Raw genomic sequence first — 8,121 nt, forward strand, 5'->3', positions numbered from 1 at the left:
GAAATTAGGGATTTTAGAAACCAGGGTTCTTGATATGTTCATGTAAAAATCATTCATTGAAGCATAAAATTTGAAATTAAAATGGAAATACGTGTGGGATTACTGGATTTGGCTCCTCCCTGTCCTCCTGGCGTTTGAACGCCCAAACACTGCCTGTTTTAGGCGTTCAGCGCCCAAATGCTGATCTCTTGGGCGTTCAGCGCCCAGTTGCTGCCATTCCTGGCGTTCAACGCCCAGTGGGTGGCCATTTCTGGCGTTGAACGCCCAATTGCTGCCATTACTGGCGTTCAGCGCCCAGTGGATGCCCATTTTGGGCGCTGAACGCCCAAATGCCCCTTTACTGGCGTTTTCTTGCCATTGAGCTTCCAATCTCTGTTTTGTGTGCAAATTCCTTCTGTAACCCTGTAAAATTATGCAATTGATCCTTTACCTTAGTGTCAGTAAACTTTATATAAACAAATAAAAAAGAAAAATAGGGCAAAATGCTTAGAGGATTAATGCCCCATGGCTGGGTTGCCTCCCAGAAAGCGCTTCTTTATTGTCTTTAGCTGGACCTTGCTGAGCTTTTAATCTAGCTTCAGCCTTGAGCATTCTTGCTCAATGTTGCCTTCAAGATAATGCTTGATTCTTTGTCCATTGACAATGAACTTCTTATCAGAATCAATATCTTGAAGCTCCACGTAACCATATGGTGACACACTTGTAATCACGTATGGTCCCCTCCACCGGGATTTCAGTTTCCCGGGGAATAGCCTGAGTCTAGAGTTAAACAACAGGACCTTCTGTCCTGGTTCAAAGATTCTAGATGACAGCTTTCTGTCATGCCATTTTTTTATTTTTCTTTATAAAGCTTGGCATTTTCGAAAGCTGTGGATCTGAATTCCTCTAGCTCATTTAGCTGGAGCAATCATTTTTCTCCTGCTAATTTGGCATCTAAGTTTAGGAATCTGGTTGCCCAGTAGGCCTTATGTTCCAGTTCCACGGGCAAGTGGCATGCCTTACCATACACGGGTTGGTATGGAGAGGTCCCTATAGGAGTCTTGAATGCTGTTCTGTAAGCCCACAGAGCATCATCCAAGCTCCTTGCCCAATCCTTTCTACGGGTATTTACTGTCCGTTCCAGGATTCTCTTTAATTCTCTGTTAGAGACTTCAGCTTGCCCATTGGTTTGTGGATGATATGGTGTGGCCACTTTGTGGCGTATTCCATACCTAACCATGGCAGAGTAAAGCTGTTTATTGCAGAAGTGAGTGCCCCCATCACTGATTAACACTCTAGGGACACCAAACCTGCTAAAGATATGTTTCTGGAGGAACTTCAGCACTGTTTTAGTATCATTAGTGGGTGTGGCAATAGCCTCAACCCATTTTGATACATAGTCAACTGCCACCAGAATATAAGTGTTTGAATATGATGGTGGAAAAGGTCCCATGAAGTCAATTCCCCATACGTCAAACAACTCAATTTCCAAGATTCCTTGTTGAGGCATGGCGTAACCATGAGGCAGATTACCAGCTCTTTGGCAACTGTCACAATTACGTACAAACTCTCGGGAATCTTTATAGAGTGTGGGCCAATAGAAGCCACATTGGAGGACCTTGGTGGCTGTTCGCTCACCTTCGAAATGGCCTCCATATTGAGATCCGTGGCAATGCCATAGGATCCTCTGTGCTTCCTCTCTGGGGACACACCTACGGATAATTCCGTCTGCACATCTCTTAAAGAGATAGGGTTCATCCCACAAGTAGTACTTTGCATCAGTGACTAATTTCTTCTTTTGTATTCTATTGTACTCCTTGGGTATGAACCGTGCAGCTTTATAGTTTGCAATATCGGCAAACCATGGTGCTTCCTGAATGGCGAATAGATGCTCATCAGGGAACGTCTCAGAGATCTCAAGAAAGGGGAGGGACGTCCCTTCCACTGGCTCTATCCGGGACAGATGATCAGCCACTTGGTTCTTTGTCCCTTTTCTGTCTCTTATTTCTATATCAAACTCTTGCAGAAGCAATACCCATCTGATGAGCCTGGGTTTTGAATCCTGCTTTGTGAGTAGATATTTAAGAGCAGCATGGTCAGTATACACAATTACTTTTGATCCTACTAAGTATGATCTGAACTTGTCAATGGCGTAAACCACTACAAGTAGTTCTTTTTCTGTGGTTGTGTAATTTTTCTGGGCATCATTTAGAACGCGACTGGCATAATAAATGACATGCAGAAGCTTGTCATGCCTTTGTCCCGATACTGCACCAATGGCATGATCATTGGCATCACACATTAACTCAAATGGCAATGTCCAGTCTGGTGCAGAAATGACTGGTGCTGTGACTAGCTTAGCTTTCAGCGTTTCAAACGCCTGCAGGCATGCTGTGTCAAACACAAATGGCGTGTCAGCAGCTAGCAGATTGCTTAGAGGTTTTGCGATTTTTGAAAAATCCTTTATAAACCTCCTATAGAATCCTGCATGCCCCAGAAAGCTTCTGATTGCCTTAACATTGGCAGGTGGTGGTAATTTTTCAATTACCTCTATTTTTGCTTGATCCACCTCTATTCCCTTGTTTGAGATTTTATGCCCAAGAACAATTCCTTCAGTCACCATGAAGTGACACTTTTCCCAGTTTAAAACTAGGTTGGTTTCTTGGCATCTTTTCAAAACAAGTTTCAGGTGATCAAGACAGGAGCTGAATGAGTCTCCATATACTGAGAAGTCATCCATGAAGACTTCCAGAAATTTTTCCACCATATCAGAGAAAATAGAGAGCATGCATCTCTGGAAGGTTGCAGGTGCATTGCATAGCCCAAAGGGCATCCTTCTATAAGCAACACTCCGGATGGACATGTGAATGTTGTTTTCTCTTGATCCTGGGGATCTACTGCAATCTGGTTATAGCCTAAGTAGCCATCCAAAAAGCAGTAATAATCATGACCTGCTAGTCTCTCTGCATCTGGTCTATGAATGGTAAAGGAAAATGATCCTTTCTGGTGGCTGTATTGAGCCTTCTGTAGTCAATACACATGCGCCACCCTGTAACTGTTCTTGTAGGAACCAGTTCATTTTTTCATTATGAATCACTGTCATGCCTCCCTTTTTTGGGACGACTTGAACAGGGCTCACCCAGGGGCTATCAGAAATGGGATAAATAATCCCAGCCTCTAGTAATTTGGTGACCTCTTTCTGCACCACTTCCTTCATGGCTGGATTTAGCCGCCTCTGTGGTTGAACCACTGGTTTGGCATTATCCTCCAGTAGGATTTTGTGCATGCATCTAGCTGGGCTTATGCCCTTAAGGTCACCTATGGACCACCCAAGAGCTATCTTGTGTGTCCTTAGCACTTGAATAAGTGCTTCCTCTTCCTGTGAATTTAAAGCAGAGCTTATGATCACTGGAAAGGTGTCATCTTCTCCTAGAAATGCATATTTCAAGGATGGTGGCAGTGGCTTGAGCTCTGGTTTAGGAGGTTTTTCCTCTTTCAGAAGAAAGTTCAGAGGCTCTTTCATGTCCCCTGAATCCTCCAAATCAGGCTGAACATCTTTAAAGATGTCTTCCAACTCTGATTCGAGACTCTCAGCCATGTTGATCTCTTCTACCAAAGAGTCAATAAGGTCAACTTTCAAGCAGTCTGTTGATGTGTCTGGATGCTGCATGGCTTTGACAGCGTTCAACTTGAACTCGTCATCGTTGACTCTCAGGGTTATTTCCCCCTGTTGGACGTCAATGAGGGATCATCCAGTTGCTAGGAAGGGTCTTCCTAGAATGAGAGTGGCACTCTTGTGCTCCTCCATTTCCAGCACAACAAAGTCAGTGGGAAAGGCGAATGGCCCAACTCTGACAATCATGTCCTCAATCACGCCTGATGGGTATTTAGTGGAACCATCAGCAAGTTGGAGACATATCCGGGTTGGTTTAACTTCTTCAGTTAAGCCAAGCTTCCTGATAGTGGATGCAGGTATTAGGTTGATGCTTTCCCCAAGATCGCATAAGGCTGTCTTGGTGCAATCACCTTCCAATATGCATGGTATCAGAAAACTCCCAGGGTCTTTAAGCTTTTCAGGAAAGCTTTTCAGAATGACTGCACTGCATTCTTCAGTGAGGAGAACTCTTTCTGTTTCTCTCCACTCCTTTTTATGACTCAAGATCTCTTTCATGAACTTGGCATAAGAAGGTATTTGCTCAAGTGCCTCTGCAAAAGGAATCTTTATTTCAAGAGTCCTTAGATAATCTGCAAAGCGAGCAAATTGCTTATCCTGCTCCTCTTTCCGGAGTTTTTGAGGATAAGGTATCTTGGCTTTATATTCCTCAACCTTAGTGGTTAAAGAAGCCTTTTTAGAGGGGTTGTTGTCAGCACTTGTGTGTGTTTGATCCCTCACTGGCAATTGAATGCCAGAGTCAGAAGCTGGAGTGACGTTAGACGCCAGCTCACTGTCTGTTCCTGGCACCTGAACGCCAGAAATGTGCCCCTGTTGGGCGTTCAATGCTGGATTCTGCCCCATTTGGGTGTTCAACACCAGATTCTTGCCCATTTCTGGCGTTGAACGCCAATCCTGCCTTATTTCTGGCGCTGAACGCCAGTTTTGGGCATGGTCCGGGCGTTCAGCGCCAGCCTTCCACCCATTTTCTGGCATTTTAGTGCCAGAATTATTTTTCCCTGGGCTCTTACTGTCCTCAGGGAATCTTTGGTGGGTCGCTCATTTCTTGAATTTTTTATGCCTTGAGGTGGGGTATTTAATGTTTTCCCACTTCTTAATTGAACTGCTTGGCATTCTTCTGCTATTTGCTTTGATAGCTGCTGCTTTGTTTGCTTAAACTGTTCGTCCATATGTATATTAGCTATCCTTGTCTCCTGTAACCTGTCTTTGAATTCAGCTAGCTGCTTTGTTAGAAAATCTAATTGCTGATTGAATTCAGCAGCTTGTTTTACAGTACTGAATTCAGCAGTTACTGTTTTAACCTCTTCATTCATGGAAGGGTTGCTGCTTAGATACAGATGCTGATTCCTGGCAACTGTATCAATGAGCTCTTGAGCTTCTTCAATTGTCTTTCTCATATGGATAGATCCACCAGCTGAGTAATCTAAAGACATCTGAGCTCCTTCTGCAAGCCCATAGTAGAAGATGTCTAACTGAACCACTCTGAAAACATTTCAGAGGGGCATTTTCGTAGCATCTCTCTGTATCTCTCCCAGGCATCATAAAGAGATTCATTATCTCCTTGTTTAAAGCCTTGGATGTCCAGCCTTAGCTGTGTCATCCTTTTGGGGGAAATACTGATTCAGGAATTTTTCTGTCAGCTGTTTCCATGTTTTATGCTGGCTTAGGTTGGTTATTTAACCACCTCTTGGCTTGATCTTTACAGCAAATGGAAACAGTAATAGTCTGTAGACATCCTGATCTATTTCCTTATCATGTACTGTGTCAGCAATTTGTAAAAATTGTGCCAGAAACTCTGTAGGTTCTTCCTGTGGAAGACCGGAATACTGGCAACTTTGCTGTACCATGATAATGAGCTGAGGATTCAACTCAAAGCTACTGACTCCAATGGAGGATATGCAGATGCTACTCCCATATGAAGCAGTAGAGGGGTTAGAATATGACCCCAGAGTCCTCCTGGATTGTCATTCCACTTATGTCCATGATGGATCTATGGATATAACTGACTGATTACCTTTTATTATTTTATTTATAAGAAGTAAATACTTAAAAAAATAAAATACTAAAAAAGAATTTGAATTTTAAGTTAAAAATTTTTTGTTTATAAAAAAAATTAATTATTAATAAAAAAAGAAATTTTGAAAAAAGGAAATATTTTCGAAATTAGAGAGGGAGAGTTAGTTATAGTTTAAAAGTTAAGAAACAAACAAAATAGTAGTTAGTGAAACAAATTTGAAAAATAAGAAGTTAGGAAGTTAGAAGAGATATTTTGAAAAGATACTTTTTAATTTAGTGAGGAGAGAGAAAAACAATAAGATAGTACAAGATTTAAAATTTTTAGATCTAATGCTCCTTGTTTTCGAAAAATTTGGAGGGAAAACACCAAGGAACACCAAACTTAAAAAATTTTAAGATCAAGACACAAGGAAAACTCAAGAACACTTTGAAGACTCACAAGAACACAAGAACATGAGGAAAGAACACCAAACTTAAAATTTTAGAAAACCAAACCAAAATTTTCGAAAACCAAGGAAATCAACAAGAAAACACCAAACTTAAAGTTTGGCACAAGATTTAATAGAAAAAAATATTATTTATGAAAAAGAAGGTTTTGAAAAGAAATAAAAGACTCTAAACCCAATTACAAGAACACAGATTAACGCTCTAGCCAAATGAGTTATGGACTTTCAAAATTTTAAGAAAATATTTTGAAAACACCAAACTTAAATTTGGCACAGGATTTAATAGAAAATTATTTTTGAAAAGGTTTAAAATATGATAGCCAATTATCATGACATAAACACCACGTTCTAAATAACTGAGCTATAAGTTTAAAGTATTTTAAAGGGATAAATAATAAAGACTCTAAACCAAAAAAAGAAGATTTTTCCTAATTAAGCACAAATAATCCGTCAGTTGTTCACACGAACATCCCCGGCAACGCGCCAAAACTTGGTGCACAATTATGAATCACACTTTTCACAATCGTACCACTGACAGCAGTGACTGGGTCGTCCAAGTAATACCTCACGTGAGATTGTTGGTTTGAAGCAATCTATGGTTATCTTTAAATATTAGTCAGGAAGTCAATTATGTTTATCAGTTGAATGCAATAAACAATAGAGCATGGATTAAGGTTACTTGTTATGCATAATGGAGAATGTTGGAGTTTTGGAGATGCTTTGTCTTCTGTCTCTGCTTTCCTCTGTCTTCTTGTTCACGCACGCACGTCCTCCATCATATGGCAAGCTAGTGTGTTGGTGGATCACCGTTGTCAATGGCTACCTTCCTCCTTCCAGTGAAACTACGCTCACGCGCTCTGTCACAGCATGGCTAATCACTGGTTGGTTTCTCGATCCGGTTGGAATAGGATTTTACTATCCTTTTGCGTCTGTCACTAACGCCCAGCCTTCAGGAGTTTGAAGCTCGTCACAGTCATTCAATCCTTGAATCCTACTCGGAATACCACAGACAAGTTTAGACTTTCCGGATTCTCATGAATGCCGCCATCAGTTCTAGCTGTATACCACGGAGATTCTGATTAAGGAATCTAAGAGATACTCATTCAATCGTATATAGAACGGAGGTGGTTGTCAGGCACAGAAGTTCATGGTTTGAGGAAGGTGATGAATGTCACTGATCATACACCTTCATCACAGTAAGCGCGAATGAACATCTTAGATAGGAACAAGCGTGTTTGAATAGAAAAACAGAATACTTGCATTAATTCATCGAGACACAAAGAGCTCCTCACCCCAACAATCGGGTTTAGAGACTCATGCGTCAGAGAAATACAAAGTTTAGATCTGAAATGTCATGAGATACAAAATAAGTCTCTAAAAGTTGTTTAAATACTAAACCAGTAGCCTAGGGTTACAAAATATGAGTGGACTATGATGGATGATGCAGAGATCCACTTTGGGGCCCACTTGGTGTGCTGGGCCCACTTGGTGTGTGCTGGGGCTGAGACTTTAAGCAATTCACGTGCAGAGGCATTTGTGGAGTTGAAACGCCAGTTTTTGTACCAGTTTGGGCGTTCAACTCCAGTTTTTGATCCTTTTCTGGGCGCTGGACGCCAGAATTGGGCAGAGGACTGGCGTTGAACGCCAGTTTACGTCGTCTATTCTTGTGCAAAGTATGGACTATGATACATTTCTGGAATCCCTGGATGTCTACTTTCCAACGCAATTGGAAGCACGCCATTTCGAGTTCTGTAGCTCCAGAAAATCCACTTTGAGTGCAGGGAGGTCAGAATCCAACAGCATCAGCAGTCCTTTTTCAGCCTGAATCAGATTTTTGCTCAGCTCCTTCAATTTCAGCCAGAAAAATACCTGAAATTACAGAAAAACACACAACTCATAGTAAAAGTCCAGAAATATGAATTTTTCCTAAAAACTACAGGAAATAAACTAAAAACTAACTAAAAATACTCAAAATATAGAATTATCCCAAAAGCGTATAAAATATCC

Source organism: Arachis hypogaea, chromosome 11 (genome assembly GCF_003086295.3).
Source record: "Arachis hypogaea cultivar Tifrunner chromosome 11, arahy.Tifrunner.gnm2.J5K5, whole genome shotgun sequence".
Classification (NCBI taxonomy): Eukaryota; Viridiplantae; Streptophyta; class Magnoliopsida; order Fabales; family Fabaceae; genus Arachis; species Arachis hypogaea.